Source organism: Nyctibius grandis, chromosome 12 (assembly GCF_013368605.1).
Source record: "Nyctibius grandis isolate bNycGra1 chromosome 12, bNycGra1.pri, whole genome shotgun sequence".
NCBI lineage: Eukaryota > Metazoa > Chordata > Aves > Nyctibiiformes > Nyctibiidae > Nyctibius > Nyctibius grandis.
In genome coordinates, this window is record NC_090669.1 from 9,898,952 (window position 1) to 9,920,173 (window position 21,222).

Here is a 21,222-nt window from a genome sequence, read left to right on the forward strand (position 1 = left end):
TCTTCCAGTCTCAGTCACAAACACGGGCTGAGGCGCGAACGCTTCAGTCCAATTTCTGTGTTCACTCAGTTCAGTTTCATTCAGCCGTGTGAGCGGTGCGGGAAGCTCGGCTGGCGTGGGCACCTTGAGATCTGCGCGGTGAGCGTGAAAAAAACCACTGCCCTCTGCCTTCCCCTGCCACACACCTTAAATGCTTCTTCATTAAGGGAATAAATTTAAGTACTCTGAGTATCTTTGTTGTATTTTTGATTATTTATGGAGAATCCGAAGTTGCTTTCCTGAAGACAAAATGGATTATTTTCTAAAAGTTCCTGCTATATTGAGACTAGAAGGGAGAATGCCATGGCAGTCTTTTCTCCCTTTGCAACAGGGAAGCTGTTGGCTGCCTCCGCAGAGCTCTACAGCCTTGACGTACCGACAGGCTCTGGTCGGGCAGCGGCACTGTAAAACAGAAGGAGCTTCTTGGACTTTTGTTGGAAGCACCAACCCAACTAAGAAAGTCCTTCCTCTGGGCATGGTTCTAGTTCGCTGTAGTAACTGCTCAATTTGGGATTATATTCTCACCCAAAACTTGTTTGAGTTAATTGCAAGGATAAGAAGACAATAGATATATCACATAGATGAATCCTGCACTAAAGGAAAGACCCATTCTTCCACTGATAACTAGGGTGAATAAATAAATATCTGTGGTTTGGTTTTATGTTTCCAAATTTATTTTACTTTATAGCATTAGTCTCGTGCTTGATTTGTCACAGCTTCCAGTCTTAAGATATATTTTGATACTAGGTGGGTACGCTAGTAGGTTCATACCTGTTCCAGTCAAGCCTTTTCACTAGTTCAGGCTTCTAAAAATTTCCCAAAATGCAGGATAAAGTTACACAGAGATATGTTGTAAAGACATTTGAGCTGAACTAACTTCTGGAAATCTAACCACAATTTCTCAGCTAGTCAGCCCAGTCCATTCATGCAAGGCTATGAAGCTTTAGTGTTTCATACTGGCTGTATAAGGAGCTATTGCTTTGAAATTCAGCTGTTGCTAGTGGTGTTACTGCTAAATTATTTTATTATTGTGCATTAAAAAGAAACTCTCTCTGTGGAGTGGTAGTTTAGGGGCTGGTCTTATTAAGATCTATTTAAGGGTTTGACTTTTTCATATAATTCACTGAATCTTTTTAACTGTTGTCTGAAATGTACTGAAATATGGTAGTTCTAATTAAGTGGGATGGGTCATTCCAGTTCCGGTAGTATAGATCTATAATTTATTTCTTTCCCAGCAAGTTTGTGAAATCTAAGCCTGGGTGGATAATGATTTACCCACTCAGTGCACTGTACTGTTGCTCACTGTAGGTAGTAGTGATGTAGTAATTGTAGGACACCATAATAATATTCTAGAGGAAAGGTAATTTGTAGAAACTACTGGGGCTGTGAATCAATGTACAGGTGGAAATAATATTCAAGCAGGAGGAGAGAAAACTAGGAAGACCCATGTGGCTGCCATATTAACAGCACAAGTTTTACAAACATCATTTCATTTAAGAGGAGAAGAGCTGCAGAAACATGATCTTATTTTCTGTTCTCTAACAGATTACAAAATTATCATGGTCATGGTGAAGATCTGATCAGGACCAAATAAGAGGAGGTTCTACTAAGGCCATCAGATAGTACACTGTAGATACTTGATGTTTCACCATGAGACTGAGGAGCTGAGCTAGTATTTGTGGAAGGGTTTGTTACCGGTTGTGGGTTTTGGGGGTGGTTGTTGTTCTGTGAGTTTTTTTAAGGATTCTGAGTTCTGACAGTGATGTAAGTTTTGGATTTGCTAACCCAGCTCAGCTGTTTGGGATGGGGCAGACGTGGCCTCGTCCAAAACAATATATTTTTCTGGCTGGGTGCTATTCCAAGAGATGTTTGGCAAAATGTGCTTGCTACTTCTAGAGACTTTTAACAAAAAGAGGTAGCTGTGATTTTTTTTTTTTTTTTTGTTGAAAATATGGTTGTAAATTTTTTAAAGACGTAAGACTGATTTCAAATTACAGCATGGTCAAAAGATGATTAAAACATGAAAATATTCAGCAAAAAAAGGCACCACATTCTGTTATCAGAGTCTAAAAGAAGAGTAATTTTAATTTTAAAATTACTAAGCGTATTCCAGTGTGTAGGTGTTTCTTTGAGACCTATTATTAGGCTTATGTTCCTGAGCATCGATACTGAGCAAGTGTTTTCCAGCCAAAGCTGAAAGTTAAGTACCAATATAGTATTGTGTAAACTATCTGATCAGACCTCTGTGATTCCTTTGTACATTCACAAGAAAAATTCATTAAAATTTATACTGCTTAATGTTCCTGACATTTTAAAGTAATTTAAAAGTTCATTTGCATTAATACAAATGCTGTAAGATGTCACAGTTGCAATATTATGAAATAGTTGCAGCATATTGTTATGATTTTGGGCATGTGCAGTGGTGCTTCAGTGCCTGTCTTTTCATAGTATTTTATTCTTGTGTTTATGTTTTCTTCAGATATTAACTTCAGAACTTGGCTGGCTTTTTACTAAAACGTTGGTCACCCCAGGCAATTTGATCTTACCAGAAATTTATCTTTCTTTGAGTTCTTTGCCATCTTGCATTATTTTTTGCTCTGAAAAGTCAGTGCTGCTAAACTTGAGACTTTAGTGTTTGCATTTGCTTTTTGGTTTTGCATTGATGATCATTTAGTTTCTCCCTGAATAAGAGTATTCAGAAAGAAAAAAAAATACAAAAAAACAAACCACCAAACTTCCCTTGTGGAGTGTTGCTGGTAAAGCAGGTGCTTCATCACGCTGGAAGATGAGGTTTTTCACACTGTGTTGTGGAGGATGACTGAGAACAAGTGCCATGTGGCCCAGGTGATCCCCTCCCCGCCTCTAGTCATGTTGCATGATCTCACATCTATAAGACAGGAGGGCGCAGATGATGTAACATGGCCCAGCTGTGTGCAGGAGCAGGTTGCTCAGGGAGGTTGTGGAATCTCCATCTGTGGAGATACTCAAAACCCAACTGGACAGAGTCCTGGACAGCCTGCTCTTGCTGACCCTGCTTGAGCCAGGGAGTTTGGACTAGGTGATCTCAAAAGGTCCCTTCCAACTGAAGTGACTCTGACTCTATAACATTCAGACTTTCATGTTAGTGTGTTTACTAACGAGTGAGGAAAGCTGCTTGCTTAAAGTGTTTAGACACTCTTGTGGAATGCAGTCCAAACATTGCTGCCCTGGCCTGTAGAGTGGTGCTGATGGCAGCACCTGGCTCTGGTGCCTGCATGGTGCCGTTGCTGAGCATGGGTGTATGAACTGGGAGTGTGCAGAGCAAGGAGAAGTTTCTGGAAGTTAAAATGGAAGTTTTCTGCTTTCTTTCTGCTATATAGCCTTTCCTTTTAAAGCTATTTCTAGCAAGAGTACTTTGCACTTTTTTATTTAAGAGTAATCTGTCTTTGTATAGCTATGTTGTAATTTTCTTGTGTAAGCTTTCCAAACCAGGGGATGTATCTTTAAAGGAGTAGTGTGTGTCAGGGTCTACAGCCTGCAGGCATTATACATGAGGCCCTCCGGTTCGTTGACTATTTAGATAAGAGCACCCTGCTGCTAGAGTGGCTTCAAGTGTCTGCAGTTAGTTCCTTTGCAGAATTAATGTTCATTACAGTGATTTCTGTGTTGTTGTGTGGTACTAGGGAAGCTGCTAAGTAAGTTTGAAGGTAGATTTGTGTATGCAATACAGTTTGTTTAAGGTGAAAATTATGGAGACCTTTTGATATTAAGACGTTATTGTTCTTTGAAGTTGGCCTATGACTTTGAAAAGTCACAAGATGTGATCAAAGGGAACATATATGAAAAATGAGGATCAAAAATGGACAATACAAATGAGAAAAAAAATCTACTAACATTCAGTTGTCAAACATTCCTCTCCCACTCCCTAACTTAGTTGAAATGATGACACCTCACTGCTACAGTCTAATCTAAATCCAGGTTTTTCCCAATCAAGAAAGAAATAAGTTAAAGTATCATCAGCAAAGAAGAAATCTGATGGCAACTTTTTAGTACTCTTTCTATTGATGCAGGAGTAATAGGCAGGAGTTCACAGCTGTAGCAGCCGTCGTGTTCTAAATCTCTTATAACCCTGCTTGATAAGGCTCAAGGCCATTGCCTTGAGCAGAAGGGTGCGGAGCATCTGGCTCTGGCAGACATGCACTCGATGTTTTGAGTATAAGAGATAAATACAAAGAAAGCGTATTTATCCTCCCCACCCAAGAAAAGAATAGAAAAATCAAAGCAGATGAGGCATTCTACTGGGCAGCAAGAATGGGATTTTCTAAGTCTATAATAGAGAGGAAAGAAAATAAAATCATTGAACTGAATTAAATAAAAATAAAGAGACCAAGCCTAAGATGACGTCCAAGATTTACATAATTGTCCAGATGGACAAAAAGAGTCATATATATGTGAAACTGGTAAGATCTGATCACACAAATCAGAAATGGCGACAAAAGGTGTCCAACCAAGCAGAAGCCAAAGGCTAGATGATCATTGCCTCAGGCAACATCAAAGGCTGCTCAGCAAGGCAGCAGCCGAAGGCTAAATGAAGTTGCCTGGAGCATCATGAAGGACACAGTACAAACATCAGTTTGAGGGAAAGTATTTCCTCCTTTTCTCTTTCTTTCTCCACATTTCCTGATAAATCCCTGAGACTTTCACCTTTTGAAGGGCATGTGTTTGACACTCAGCTGGCCTCCACTACTACATATTCTTTGCTTTTTTGATAGCTGCAGGTGGAAACAAAATCAAACTGTTTTCAACTTTTGGCTAAAAATTGAAAAGCTTTACAAAGGAGAATCCATACTTCCTTTGCTTTGCTTATGTATTTATTACAGTTAATCCACCTGAAGAACTCCATCTTGTCTCTGACGCCCAGCTGACAATGTTTGTGTGGGGTGGAGGGAGAAATTCTCCCCACAACTTTACATAGAAAGAGGTTTGGAGTGACTCTCTCTCCTCCAGTCTGCTGAATGGCACTGCCGTGGTTTCTATCGGTCAAAACCCCGGTGTTATTTCAGGCTTTAGCTGTACATGCTGGAACAACTCACTCTGTCATTGCTAACAAATCTCTCATAGTTGCACAATTAAGCATAAATGTTAAAAAAAAATAGAGCATTTATAACATTTTAGAGGGTCTTAAATTACTGATCAGTCAGCATAGAGACCTTTCTAGGACTAAGAGAAGCAGAAGTAGGGAAAGGGAATAGTAGCACGAGAGCTACGCGTGCTGCATGATGCAGGGCCAAAAAATCTCACTAGGAAACCTGTCTTGGGTGAAGTGGCAGAATAAGAAGGACAACATTAAAAGGGTGACAAAGGAAATAACTTTTCTTAATTTCACGGTGTATAGTACACATCTTGATCATCATTAGACTCTCCCGTAAGCTTTTCTCTGATGCAAGCTTGCTGGACCTTGGCTTCTAACAAGCTTAAAACCACCATGACGTCGATAATGGCAGAGTAAGAGCTTTTTCTAATGCTTGGAGCTGTTGGCAATAAAGAGCCATGCCATTAAGAGCTAATGCAATGAAAGTGTCCACATGTCATAACTTCTCCCTTTCCTCCGTCTTACAGTAGGTGTGCAGAGACTTCGCCTGTAGCCTCTTCTCAATGCTTTAGTTGAATTGTAGGACTTGATTCTAAAATAAGTTGTAACTGGTTTGCAACACATGTGCCTCCCTTGGTTTCAGTTGGATTGCTGCAGTCCGTGTTACTGTAAGGAGCATCTACTTTAAAAATACAGTGCTGAGGAAAAAAAGCTGGCCCTGGCCTCAAACTGTGGTGTTGATCTCTTTGTGCCTCAGGGAATCGGGAACAATACGTGTATTAACATGTACCTGAATTGAGCTAATTGCACACTGTAGTCTTAATCATCTAAATGTTCTTGTGACTGTTACTAAGCATTTGCTTCAATAGTAGCTTGTGGAAACCTGCCTATAATGCAAAAGATTTTCTTTTTATTATCTGCTTGTTTTTTGTTTTTTTTTTATATGTGATGCCTTTATTTTCTGTCCTTCTATGTAGAAATGATAAATAAGAGCCTTTTCCTGTCTTTTTGTGCATAGTTAGGAGAGAATAATCATGCTACTGAGGCTGTTCCTAACGGTCCCCGGTGGAGTTCCTTCAAGTTTTCAGATTGGTTATGTTTCATATTTTCATATTTTTAGTGATCCTTGGTACAAGAAGTAGACATATACTAATGAAATCTGCAAACCTATGAAGCATTCTCTGCTCAGCGAAAATCAGAATATAATATGGGAAGAATTAGAAAACTTTAAAAGTTAGAATGAAATTTAGCAGTACAGAGTACAGGGTCTTACAAGGTCATTTAGAGATTCATATCAAACGTTTCTAGCACAAATTATAGATCATTATAAGAAGTGACGGGAGAAGGAAGAAGATCTAGATAGGTGGTGGGTGATCAAAGTGTAACTGTGCAATGTGTCTGTTAAATAGGTCAGTGGGATACTAGGACACATGAGTTTTTCAGTAGATACAGGAAATATTAATTTTATTATACAAAGCTAATGCATGCCTATGCGAGTAGAAGGAACCTCCTATCTCACTGAATGTGCAAATATTTTTCTCAATTTGCCAAACTCAACTTTCAAAACAGTTCGGTGAGTGGGTAATCTCAGGGGGCTGGATGATAATCTTGGTTGTCACAAGTTTCTGTGGAATGCTTGTTCAGTTAAATAAACAACTAACCTGAAATGAACAGTGCAATCGAGAACAAATACACTGATTTCAGTTATTGAAACACATATCCCTATAAATTTAGCAAAGGATGTTAATGTGAATAAAAATGTAGATTGTGACTGAAAGCTCATTCAAAGGAAATGGAAAATTGCAGAAAGGTTTTTGTTTTTCTCCACCCAGAGATATAAATAGTTTAATGATGTTGGTGTGGGGTTATCTGTGAAGGGAGGTGAAAAAGGGTGAAGTTTGCAGTGTTTATGTAAATGTATGCCTATAATTTTATCCCTTGTTCTTGGAGCCTGCATTATTGTCAGTGGTAACTATGTGTGTCTTACAGAGATATGAATTATTAGCATTAAATACTAATTGTTCTAGCTAGAACAAGGAGGCTTGGTGCTGGCTTTCCATTCATGTTAGTTCTCTTTTCTTTGTATACTGCTACAGTCTCTTTCATTTTTCTTTCTTTTGCAATAGGTTTAGTTACTGCAGTTACGCTGAACAGTGACAAATTGTGTCGTGGCATTGTGATGAAGACAAATACTTTCTGAGGACAGAAGAAATCTGAAATTTTCACTTGTGTACTGAAGTCTGAAGAGACAAAAGCTAATACTTCATAAAAGGGTCTAGTTTCCAAAGTATCCTTCACTGAGGCACATCACCAATTCTATATTATGGCCTTTCCCTGCTAAAAGTTGCTGGCTTTCTTAAAACAAGAGTGATGCACTTGGAAGTTGCCTTGCTGTGTAAAATGGATAATACGATATAAGAGAAATGTTATTAGTTGATCATGGGCCCATTTTTCATGAGTTTTATGTAGAGTGAGGAGAGGAGTTGCCACTGTTGCAAGGATCTCTTAAAAAGTAGATGGTTCAAGCTGTGTCATGTTTCCAAAGGAATATATTACTACCTGTCCTGAAAATGAAGAGTATAAAGAGGTGCCAAAGGAGCAGGTGAAATGTTGGCAGGCAGCTTACAGTCCAGAATGAAAGCAGTGTAGGGTTAAAGGTATCAGTTCCACTAATCCCAAATGGATAGGTCCCTTTGCCATCATTAGCTTGTGTGGGGCACCTTCATGGCTCCCATATAAAATCTTAAAAAATAGCACTACCTTCTTCAGTGTCAAGAATAGCATGAAAAGAACAGCATGAATATAGTGTAGCAGGACTAGCAAGAATTTATTCCTTATCTAAATTTAAAATAAATACAACTTTGGAACAAAAAAGTCATCTTGTATTCTGTCTAGGCTCACTTTAGCCAGTGTTTTGTGGGATACAGCAAGTATGTGCAAGGACGTTGAAATGCTCCTTTATATTTTCAGAATTTCACTCTGGGGACACTGTAAGTAGAGAAGCTTTTAAAAGTGTGAACAGGGTGATGCTGTTTGGTTTGTTGACAGCAACATAAGTCAAACATGAAATGTTTTTCTCGGGTTTGTCTTTGCAGCAAGATTGACCACAGTGCCATACTGGAATACCCCACCAAAGTAGGCTACAGCTCCTGGTGGTCACATTAGCGCTATCTTTGTCAGCCACACTGGGGACAGCTCTGACACTCAGCCCCTTGGTACAGATTGACTTCTGTCCACAAGGTCAGGTCCATGAGATAAAAATAAAAACTCTTTGATAAAAGAGGAAATCAGCTCAACTGACAGTGTAGACTCTTTGGTAATAAAAGTCACTTTAGTCTGGAGTAATGAATAAATAAGTTATTCAAAAAACAAGACTGCTGGCACAAAGTTAACATGTGGTACTTAGGAGATGAGCCACTTTTTGCAATGTTTATTTCTGCCTTCTTCTTTTGCGTGGACTCATGGAAAACGTCTCATTTACTGACTTTTTTCATAATCTCCTTTTATCAGCTGGACTGACATACTTCTCCCTAACATCCTCAGAAGAACGACCTGCTTGTCATTCCCAGAGAAGCAGGACTCTTCAGCTGACTTTTCTGTTCTGGTCTGTGGTCTCACTCTCTGCTTTCAATTCTTGGGAAGAGTGCTTCCAGGAAAATGCATTTCACATGCTCTCAGCTTTGCTTTTTCTTAAACAAATCAATGATGATGCAGTAGCTTATGATTTCCTCTTCCTATGTTACTCTTATCTAGGTTTCTTATCCTATTCCCTTTCTTTCCTAGTACTGCCTGTAGCAATGAGTAGGTCACAGAAGTATTAGTAGAGGCCTAAGCCCATGGGTTTCCCAGAGTGGTTCATATTCAGATATTTGGTTCATAGAGCAATGAAGGTCCATGAGTGATGTTTTCTAAGGAAGGGACTTGCATGTTACTAGGCAAACAGCAGTTAAAACAGGCAAAAAAAAGGTAGTCTGAGGAGGACAGAAGATATACTGAGAAACTGGAATAAAACCGTGGATCCTGCAGAACATACTTGACCAGATTTCTTAAGAAAAATAAGGAAATACAATTTGTCCAGTTGAAAATGGTATATGGGATCAAACTGACTAAAATGGAAAGGAGAGGAAAATAAAGCAATGTATTGCACAGAAGCATGTCCTGGCAAGCTCATGAAGGGCAGGAAAAGAACTTGACGAAAGAGGAACTTAATTCTGATTACATTGTTGAAGTGGGGTCACCATGATTCCATAACAGCCTTGTCCTTGGTTCAAACATTCAAACCTCCACTACTTTAGTTTTAAAAACATAATAAATCAGGAAATAACAGTAAGCAATCATAGGACAAGTCACAGGATTCCAGGGATCTGATCTGAAGCAGATCTTGGGGAAATGGAAGTGATGGGAAAAGGATTGGTGCTCAGGAGCATATCCCACGGTTACAAGTGACTGCATTTCTAGGTTAAATGCTGTACTTCGAAGTCAAAGATGATCTTTATCGAGAAAAGTTTCAGCACAGTGTGTGCACTCTTTTTTTGGGCATCTGACACACCGCAGAGTCTGCTATCAGGGACAGGCTATTGTATCGACTGTTACCCTGGTCTGAAGCAGCCTGGCCTTAGCTGGGTGCAGTGGTTTCACTGCAAGTGTTAAATGGGGGACTTCTCGCGTGGTACATGCACGGCGGCTCTCCACTCAGAGTTTGCTGATGTTGGCATATCTGGTTTTGAACATTAGTTACGCAAAGTTAGAATTAACCTGTTAGGAGAGTTTAATTTCCAATTGTTATTAGTTATACTAATATTTATTTATTTATAGAAATGGATGAACTCTTGTCTGTCTACTGACTTTGTTCTCTGGTAGAAAATTCAGCGGCAGTGTGATAGTTATAGTATTACGTCTAAATTTACTTTCCCTAATACAGGATAAAAAAACCCAAAAGTAATGTTTTCAGAGTTAAAAGCTAGTTTTATGCTTTACATAAAACATAGTGAATACAAGATCACTGAATCACATTTTCAAGGCAGTTCTGGACTGGCTTTTTTTCAATACACTGCTTCTTAGCAGAACAGGCTATAAATCAGTTTATGGATGTTTATGAACTCTCCCCTATGATTCATGTAATAAATATGTAGGATTGAGAAGCAGTGGTGTTTTTCCAGGGTTCTTGCGTGTACTTTTTTCATATTTGTTCAATTAAAATGCAGGAAATAACAAAGGGTTTATTTACTTGCATCTACTGAAATCTGTAGATGATACAATTTATTCTGCTGGGTTTAGGATCCTGTACTTCTATGAATATATTAATTTATTAACTTTGAGGTGATGAACAGGCTGGATTTGGATTAACTGGAGTTTAATATTTGCAAGAGCTGGCTGTGGTATTCATGTACATCTTTGTGTAACCTTGGAGAGTGTTCTTTCTCACTCCCTCTCCTTTTTTTGTTTAAGTGGGGTGGGATTTTTGCCTTGAAATAAAAATAAAGGATCTCAGTAGCGCTGAGGACTTAGACCTCCATCTCTCCCTGTGCTTTAATTTCCTAGGAGAACTTCTGCTGGAAAAGTACAATCTGGTATAAATTCATTCACTCAAGAGCACTTGAGTCTTTAAGATGCTTCTTGGATTTTCTTTTTTTACTTCCGGTTAATGCTGATAATAATTGATCTCTACCGTGACTTCCTTTTCCAGGAGAAAAAAAAGTGATTTGACATATTACTTTTTAAAAAAGCTTGAATTAATGAACACAGTAAATGTAGGCACAGTGGTAAGCAGCATCCTGACCTAAAGAAGCAATTAAAAATAAATCATCCATCCCCAAGGAAGAAAAAAATAATATTCAGTAAGAGTTGTTTCCACAGCTTGAAAGTGAGAATAAATTTCTTGAAGCAAAATGAATGTTATAAGCACTCATTTTTGTGGTAGGAAAAAAGAGCCTTAAAAATACTTAATGCACTAAAAAAAGCAAGAGCAAAGGCTGAAATAGCATAATCCTTTCCTCTTCAAAATATGGAAATGGGAAGGAACAGAGTAGGGAAATAGACCTTTAAATATTGAAATGCATTATGTTAAAGGAATTGCTCTGAAACTGCGCATCGGTGATATTAGTGCTGGCAGGAGAGCATGTCTGTGGGAGCATAGGATGAAAATTATCTGAATAAATCGTGGAGAGCACTTGTCCACATAAAGTGCCCATCAGATATACGCAGAAGTACGTGAACAGTGATATGGTTGTCCTCATGCCCTCCAGGACAGTGACCTACCTTGATTCTTATGAATGTCTGAGCTGAAAACCATATTCCCTTCATATTGTAAGCACTATGTGACCATGCTGCATGATTGTAGGGTCTGACCCAGCTCTCACTGAAGTCTGCTTTTTACTTTATAGTGGGTGAATTGGGCCAGCCATAGTTACTTATGAACCCTGTCAAAAAAAGTATCCATTTCAGTTACTAGTGATGTCCTTTCAGTTTGTAAAACGATTTGGCACTGTACTGGAGCCTGTAAATACCAGATTGGGTTGCTGAGGTGATGCGAGAATTTTTTTTTTTTTTTTTTTTTAATGCCTAGAAGAATGGGCTCAGCCTTAGGGCCACAGCTAGCTTGGAAATGAAGTGGCGCCTAAGCTGGTGAGGGAGAAAGGAACAGACTGCTTATTACAAGCGCTAGAGGATGGAGTTCAAGGCAGTAGGTCAAGGCTGAAATACTGGCACTGTTGAGCTCATTGAGTTGTATGTTGACTTCATTGGAGGAAGAATTTCACTTGAGATGTCCCTGAATAAGGGAAATTCTTTGAACATTTGACATGTGTCCACCCTCTTGTCATTTCTCCCTCATTCTTCTCCCTCCTCCTTGCATTTCAATATTAGAAATTGTTGGATAATTTATCAGTTTGTTTTGAAGCATGAGAAACTTGGCAGAGAGTACAAAGTTGAAAGTGACTCATTCTATAACACTTTCAGATCCATGTTAATCATTAATTTTGGGTAAAGGTGATTTTCTTTTCAGATGGCTTCTCAGAAGGCTGTCTCTCCATGGGACTAATAGGACTTCATGGACATGGCAAGCCTCCCAGGAGCCCTTAGGAAGAAGAGCAGCATTGCTACAAGTTGTAGAGTCATCCAGGGGAATCCACTGACTCTACAACTACTTGTGTAGGAACTTCATTGCTTTGTTTGTTGATTGCAAGATCACCTGTGAAAGTGACACAGAATCCGAGGTGAATATTTCGTCTAACAGGCCCAATCCCTTGCAAAGGAAATCTGACAAGTAGTGGAGAACAATATGTGAGTTAAGGTCCAGTTCCATGTAGATTTGCTTGAACTGCTGGAGAGTTACAGATTGGAGTTTAGTCAAAGACAGCTGTCAGTTACACTTTCTCAATATTCATATTGAATATTTTATTTTCATAAGTGGTTCACAAAATGCTTTTTACATTTTTAAATTGCTTCATGAGTATGGATCAATCAGCAAAATATAGCAGTAATGAATTCCTTTTAATAGCAAAGAGCTCACTAATTACCATGCTGATTATATAAACCAAGTTTTTAGCCAACAAAAAAGCTCTGGCAGCCAGTGTCTTTCCACCTGCTGGGGGACAGGCAATTCTAATTAAAAAAATAGGAGGAAATAATTTTTCTTTTTAGTCTGTTTCAAGTTTTAGGGAAAAAATTACGCTCACTCACTTTTGATATGTGACATCATCTGAAATTAGTAGATGCTTGCGCAGGTCTTTGAAAAGACTACCACCACCAAAATGTAAAAAATAGCTTACCACAAACACTGTCTTTTTTCTATTCAAAAGGAAGGTCTTCCAGGTGTGAGGTTTAATCTGTCAGTGAACAGGTGTTTGCCATTGATTTCAATTTGGCCAGGATGTGTTTTCTCATTTCTTTCACTACACCAGGCCCTGTTTGGCAGCAGGGTGATGGATGCTGTGCATTGAGACCCAGCAGGGAGTCTCTGGCTGTCCACAGACATGTTATTAGTGGACTCTGAAGAGTCGTCATCAGCTGAGTTTGTCATCAGAAGATCCCCACACTCTCACGTAAAATGAGTTCTCTTGTAGGCAACATTAGCTATGCTAAAATGAAACTTAAAATGAACGTTTGAAAAATGCCCTGGGTTCTTAGCTGTTGCAAAGCCAGGGGATGGCCTGTTGGTTATGGCATTAGGCTGGAGTTTGAGAAACCCGTGGCCTTGCAGGCAGCTTGGGCAAATTGCTTTGCCTCTGTGCCTCATCTGAAATGTGCCTTGTTCATACATGAAAAATCATGAGGTGCTTAGAGGCCGAGGCTAAATAAGGTAATTAGGTAGATGTGAGGCAGAAAGGAGCAAAGGAAAGCAAGTCTAAAAGCTTTTCTTATTTTTGTTCTGTGTTCTCGATCTTTCTTTCCTTATTTTTCAAAGGAAAAATGAGTTCTGGGAGATGCATAAATGCCTTTCCCTTTAGATAATTCAGAGGAAGAGAGAGGGAACAGTGAAGTATCCCTTGGGACTGCTGCCTGATCTCGACCTAGTGAGTGCATGCCATTCACGGCACTAATGCAACCTTATTACTTCCTAAAATAATTAATTCCTGTTGTATTTATGACTACCACACAGATTAGATTGTTGTCAAAAAGCTAATTTTCACAATTTATTTATCTAAGGAATTTCTAATGCAGTTAGACCTTTATTCTGAATCAAGATGCTTTTGTTTTTATTGTGGGTCAACTGGTTCAGAACACGTAGTTCAGAATCTGTAAGCAAGGATGTTGGAGGTGATGCTGAACACTTAACAATAAGAACTGATGCAAATCCCGATTTTATCTAGAATAATGGCAGATTACAATGTTACTGACTATGCAGTGTCTCATTTTAAGTGTTTATGTGTGCTCAGCCTTGCTTCTTGTGGATAATTCTATTTATCAGAAATTCAAATCCTTACTCCTGTTTCAAGCAGAGACCAGGATGTGTACAAACTTCTTGCTCCTAAAAAATAATGACATTGATAGCAGAAACGTGTGTGTGAAACAACACAGATTGCTGTTTCCACGATTGATTTTGTTTTGTTCTGTGGGTAAAGAAAGAAATTCACTTTTCAGTCCTAGAAAACCAGTATTTTTTGTAAGTGGTACAATTCTTTAAAATGTAAATGAGAATCCTTTACCTTCCTTTTGTCTGTGGGAAAATAGATTATTACCTTTTCTCTTGGAATACTGTCATTCAAAAATTCTTAATTTTTAATAGGTAAGGAAAAAAATTGAAAATATGGATATTTCATTTTAGTGGGATAAAATTGTTTATTTGAATGTCAGGCACAGAATATTAATGTTTTTGCATGGAGAAAAATGTGTAAGAAATGTATTATTGTACATTTTATTTAATTTATTCTGCCTGCAGGTACTAATTTAATTCATTTTCATTGATTTAAGGAATGCATTTGAGCTGAAATATTATGCTTAAAGGCATCAGCAAGTGATATAATAGGAGTGTACCTGTAGTTCAGAATGAAAAGATAAAAGGAAAAGAAACTGTTATTCCTAAGGATAATTAAAAAGGAGGGGAGGAAGGCCCTTTTTAATAATGGTTCGTTTTCTTCCTTTTTAGTATGAAGTGATAAAAGGAAATAAATTCATGTTCCAAGCCTCAGACGTAGCGTAAGGTCATTTATGAGGATGTTATCTTCATGGGAGAAGAAAAGTTTGTCAGAAGTTGTTAATGTTGAAAGTATGGAAAGTGGATTAAAATATCACAAGGAAAAACAGATTGTCAAGATAACAGAATAAACCTGTGTACCTATTTTCCAATTTTCATCTCAACATGAAAACACAGCATGACACTAAGTTTCAGTGAAAAGAAACAGAATGTATCGGTCAGCAGCCTGGTAGGAGGGGAATCATATTTTTATAAAGCAGATACTGGGTTTGATAAAACAGAAACACATTCCTAAATTAGTGGTTGTGTTCTCTGTTGGAAGAACTGTTCTTGGACAACATCCAATTTTCACTTGGGCTGTACAAAAAGTCCTGGAAAACCTCTTTTCCATGTACATGTCCCTATACAGATTTCTGGTCATTGGGGATTTCAGTTAAGTTTTGAGAAAGGCCATTGTACGATTTCTGTTGGATACGTAGTTTATTGAAATATAAGGGCCAGCGAGCAGCATATGAAAGGCAGATGGCTATATAAACAAACTGTCCCAATTTACAGTGTAACTTGAAGAGCAGTGTATGAAGGAGATAGTAGGTTCAGTCACATGTATCTGTATGGAGACAGTGAAAGGGATGAACTATCAGAGGAGTAACGAGAGCACGATTTGAAGGCGAGGTGTGAACAAGGGCTGGAGTTGGTGTGCAGAACGAATGCTCCTGATGCAGATGTCTAGGTGTATCAGCAGGGCTGATGGTGAGAGCGAATATGAATAGATATCGATCTTGGTTTTGAGACACCTTACTTGGAGAACTGAAGAGGAGAAAGGTAGAATTCCATAACAGAATTCCATAACCAGAAGTGCTGGTAGGAACAGAACAGCATTTTTACTGGAAGGTATTTGTCAACCGTTTCATACAAAAGGGGATTTGAACCTTCACCTCTGGATGTTTTAATTATCCCTCTAGTTAAGGGTAGTTTGACTCTCCATTTCAGATTTATTATTAAAAAAGTAGCATGATTTTTCTACTGTTGCTCTCGTTTCTTGCACTGACTGCAGGTATTCTACCATTTGACTTGTGCATCGTTTCACTGTCCAGTTAGAAGAAAATTATTTTCTTTTTCTCAGGCAAAAGGGAGAGTGTCTTTGGCATCAGTCTAGTTTACGAAGTATTGCCATGAGATGTATGAGCCTGCCGATGCCAATTTTGGAAATTGCTGAAAAGCATGAAGTTTTGAGGCGTACTTAAAAAAAAAATTTCACTGAAAAATATAAATTTTTGCATTTGTAGCATGACAACTTCATTATTATGGACAAATTAGGACAATTTCTTATGAAATTTTCTGGGTAACTATGCATTTTCCGCTTGGCATTGGGAATATACTCCTCAAAATCTATCCAAGATCATGGCACAGTACTTCAGTTCTGCAGTAATATAAATCCGTTCAAGAAGCTGTCTTGGCTTGAAGCATGGCTTGCTTTTTACCTACCTGTTGCAATTCCATTTGATTTGCTTTCTTTTCTTTCCATCCCTCCTCATAAGCCATTTTCCTATTTCATTGAGGAAAGAAATGAGAAATGTAAAATTTGAGAGAAAAGAGTATTAATGGATGTATATGACAGTTGAAATACATTTGAATTATTGTTTTTTATCTTTTGTCACTAGCAGTGCTTAATACCAAATTCTCCAGAGCCATGTGATTAATACTGTTTTCATTTTCATTCCCGTGAGAGAGAAGTATTTTCCTCTACAGAGTTTTCCTTCTTTTTATTTGCATAATTGTCTGCTTTGAATGTAACCATAACAGAAAAACCTGCTGAAGGCATCATCTCTCCATTTGTGCATGGCCCCTACTGCATATATTTAGCATCACTAGGTTGTTTTTTTTGTTTTGTGGGTTTTTTTTGTTGTTGTTGTTTGTTTTTTTTTTTTTTAATTTACAACAGTCTTTTGAGAGAGCTTTTTTTTTGGATGAAATACAGTGTAGTAAAATAATAACTGCACTTTCTGTCATTCTCCAGGTCTTCCCCTTCCCCTTTCTTTTCTTTCTTCTTTTCTTTTTTGTTGCTTTTTGGGGTTTTTTTTTGAGTTTGGTTTTTTTTTTCTTTTCCCCCCCCCCCAATGAATTTATTTTACTCACTACACTCTATTACTTAGATTAGGTATTTTGGAGTGGAGGGAGTTGGTTACGCAGAGATGTATTTTAACATCTACGGTGTAAGTTCTGTTAAGTGGTCTGTGTCAGCAAGTCCATAATTTCAAAATATTTGTTTAAAAGGGCCTATTTTACACTTCTCTCTCTCTGTGGTGAGTCTGTGCAAGGCTTATCAGCATCTCCTGAACTAACTGATTCCCTCCTTTCTTTGGGAAGGGGTTTGATTTCTCCTTGAGAGAGGAGAGGGCACTGCTGACAGCATACACTGCTCTCAGGTGTCTGGCTCTAGAATTCTTTCCCCTGTTGGTCAAAGAGCATCTCAAAAACATGTTTTGAATCATGTAAAGAAAGCTAGATTCTCACTGTTTTTTTTTGTGGTGTATTTTGGTGCATTGTGCTTCTGAGTATGAAGAAAAGGAAATGTAATTTGGATTTTGAGAGTTGTGAGTTTTGGTTGTATTTTCAATGGCTGTGGGGTTGTAAAACACTTGGGCTAGAAGTGTATTTATTGTTCTCCAAGTATATAATAAAATGTGATAATTTTCTGTCCGCCTTAAGAACTATGTGCTGAATGCATCATTCTTTTCCTTTCATGAGTTCAGGAATTACTTGAAGGAAAATGAACTTTTTTTTTTAACAGAATATTGGGAAAGAATTAAGCACCATAGTTCCACCAGCTTGAAAATCGTGGAGATGCATGTATTCAGATGATGTTTCCTTTACTGCTCGCTGGTATTGATGGGACCTTTGTAGTCTGTGGCACGATCAGCTCTATGTCAATATTAATGATACCATTTGGCACTAAGCTGCTATGCTAATGGAGCCTATAGTAGCTCCTTAGGTACACTAAAAGACCTTAGTGAATCTGACTGGCTGTTTTAGTTCTGTATTTCACTTTCTGTGTTTCCCACAAGGAACATCCTTAGCCTCAATGGTGAAAACTTTCTATAGCTTATGAAAAATCCCAGGTTTTTGTTATGCTTTATAATTTGCTGTTTATTTCTTTCTGATATTGCAAATGTTTGCAGAGACCCACTTTGACAGGTAATAACTGATTTAAATAGTCAACATCAAATACAAAAGGTTTATGAATACTAAGCAAAACATCTTGACAAAAGGTGAGCAGACTTTGCAAGGGTAAGGTAGTCTGCATGTTTCAATGTCTCTTTTAGTGGAATCACATCTTTCGGTTTCCTCTTTAATGTAATGTACATTCTCTAAATATTGTTGTTACTGACAAGAGCATCAAATCGTGTTATTCTTAAGGAGCCTTTCAGTATTTGAGCAATGAATAGCAAGCAGGAGGAACAATTTCTTGTGTTTTTATTTCTTAACATACATCCCTGCTAAAAAAAGGAAGCAGAGTCAATTTATGCTTATCAAACACATACTGCTTTTGGGAAAAGGGCTGATTTTTAGCAGAGAACCATGCACAAGTGAAGGGAGGTAAATTTGTTAAAGTATATTTATTTCCTTTTTGTATTAGAAATTGTTTGCCAAATAAAAGTGATTGGGGGTCTGAGATATTTTTTCAAGAGTTATAAAATTAGTGGTTGTGAAGGGATCATTTTAACAGACACTGTATTGAATAGTTTTGCTCAAAGTAATTGGTGTAAGAGGTGTGGATGTTCCTGTGGACAAAAATCTAGTTAAGTTCAGTCACCATAAGTAAAGCAATACTAAGTATGATTGTATGGCAGTGTCCAGTAATAGTACTTTGCATTCAGCCTTAGTCCTTTCCCTGCGCTTATCCATGTGCGTTACCTCACTGAAGTTAATTGGACCATGTGCATGCTTCCAATCAAGTGGGTGCACAAGTGTTTGCTGAATTGGAGTCTTATTCAATGTGGTCATCAGTGTGAGTAAATAGCAAAAAAATAGCAAAACTTGGGGACTACACTGGAGTGGTGTTGACACTGGTAAAGAGCTGCAAATCCAAAAAGAAGGGCTGGGGATATGGGAATGCAGCAGAATGACATAATCTTGGAGTATGCTTAGTCAGTGCAGGAGGAGCCCTATGGAAAGAAGATGCACAAATCCAGTGTCACCCTGCCCTGCCACTCTGCCTAGGTGCAGCCGGAGCTGCATCTCTCAGAAATGGAAAATGCTTTCCTGAAAGACTGGTGCATAAATGCTAAGGAAGAGCTATTAAAATCTTTAGCGTTTGGAGTAAGCTTATGATCTCAGGGCTGGAATAGAAGAGTTACTGAATACTTCCCACTTTCTAATCATTACGAATTGCAGGTGCTTGTCACATCTGAGGATTTAAGTTAAAATCAGGAAAAAAATTGAGTCATTCTGACAGTGCAACTTCGCAAATTTCCAGGAAGGTCTTGGCAAGAGTTACAGCTGCATTAAACAGCTTAGTGTGGTGTTATCTTCTGCTTTTTTTGGCTGGAGAAATTGCTTTGCCGTGGAAAGCAGAGACCACCAAAACCAGAAATCTTTATGAGTCATATGTATGCACCAAGAGATACTGGGAAGGGGAGCAATGGGCCACGAAGAAAACCCTGCTCTTGCCTTGGTAGCTCTGGAATATGGGGAAAAACATATTTTGCTTCTGTTTTTTTCCCTCTCCCTCTTCTCTGTTCCTTTTCCAATGCCCAGAAATGCCTTTCCTGAAAGGGATAAAATTTGCATTAATTTCTGCATTTGCCACTCTCTCTGCACACAAGTGCATGTAATTTTCATGCAGAAAGTGGAAGGAAAGAGTGGTGTTCCACTTTACAATTCAGTTTACTCTGGTACATGTTATTTGAAGAATAGTAGCTAGAGGTATTGGCAAAGATGCATAAATACTCTGTGGCACGACTGCAGCAGTGACATATTAGTTCTGCTGTTCCCTATTGTTGCTCTAAAAGGCTGGTAGCAGAGGTGGAGTGGGAGTGGGTCCCTCCCTTATGAAATGCTCTCTACCAGCCAATATTACTTTTGTAATATACGTGCAAATCCCTAATGATTATTTTACTCCACTGTCCTTTAAATAACAAAAAATATTCAACCCTGTATTTTGCTATTTATAACAGCTGTCAAAATGGATTTCCTACTTGTTTGGAGTGTACATCAAGAAAAACTTATCGGTTTCCTTAACAATGCTTGGGTTTACTCTGCTTATCAGAGGGGTAGTCCGAGTGTGATTAGATCTACTCATTAGATCTTCACAATAAAAATGGTATTCCAGCACTTCCACTACAATATGCTTCTCACTGTGTCTTTTGTGAAACGCATGCTGAATGATGACCAACGTGCAGAAGGGAAAACAAGCATCTGCTTCCTGGAAACAAACATCTCTGAAATGTAAGTGTTATTTCTTTTAAGATGAGATGTTACAGATTGGAGGGAACAAACAATATTAACTGAGTGTTTTCTTTTTTATTTTCTATTCAACTCTGTTGCAAAAATAACTTTTTCAGCATTATGGATACCTGTGAATGGAAGGGCCTTTTCAAAACAAGTACACAAGAGTTCTGCTTAATGCTATTCAGTGAAGCCACAGGGCACTTTGTGAGCTGCAGTCAGGAGGACATACAGTTCATTATTTTTATTGGGGATTTGTATCACTGACATGAAAAGATGTTCTCCCTCTCTTATTTTTGTGTGAGTGTATGTGGTTGCTGGTCATGGGCAGTTTTTAAGTCCTTCTAAATATGCATTTCCTTTAATTCATTAAGAGACTTTCATGTTCCAACATATCCATTACAATGACAAACTGACACTGTAAAATTAAAAAGCCTGCAATTACTCACTTGGTTTGTATTTTAATCAAAGCTATTATAATATGACTCTAGGGAACCATAAATGGCAAAACAAAGGATTTGGGATTTATGTGGGACCTCTGTATACAGAATGCCTAAGGGGAAGCAGCTAGGGATGCTAGCTGGGTTTCTTCCCTGCATGCAGGAAGGATAGTTTCAAGTGTAGTTTGAGCAGAGCCTAAAACAAGTCTCTGGCCAGCTCAGGATCAGAGAGATCCAGACATGTCTTCTCTCTTTATTTTGGCTTTTGGACATTGAGAGTGTCCAACGAAACCATGTTGGGCCCATACATTATTTTTATGAATCATCATTTCATGGAAGACCTTAAGGAAGTAAATTTCTGCATGCATTGTGGTGGTTAGGCAGGTAGCATTTACTTCTCTTATAAAATAAAGTGGACATATGTACGGGTGCAGGTTTGTGTGTAGGCAGGAGAGGAGACAAGTGTACTGCTTCTGATTTGTGGTTTGTGATTTCAAGAGGAATTTTCTCATTTCGTTTAAAGCAAGTTTGATTCATTGCCTGTATCTCTCAGGCTGCAGAGCTCTGACATCAAAAAGTGAGCAGCAGTG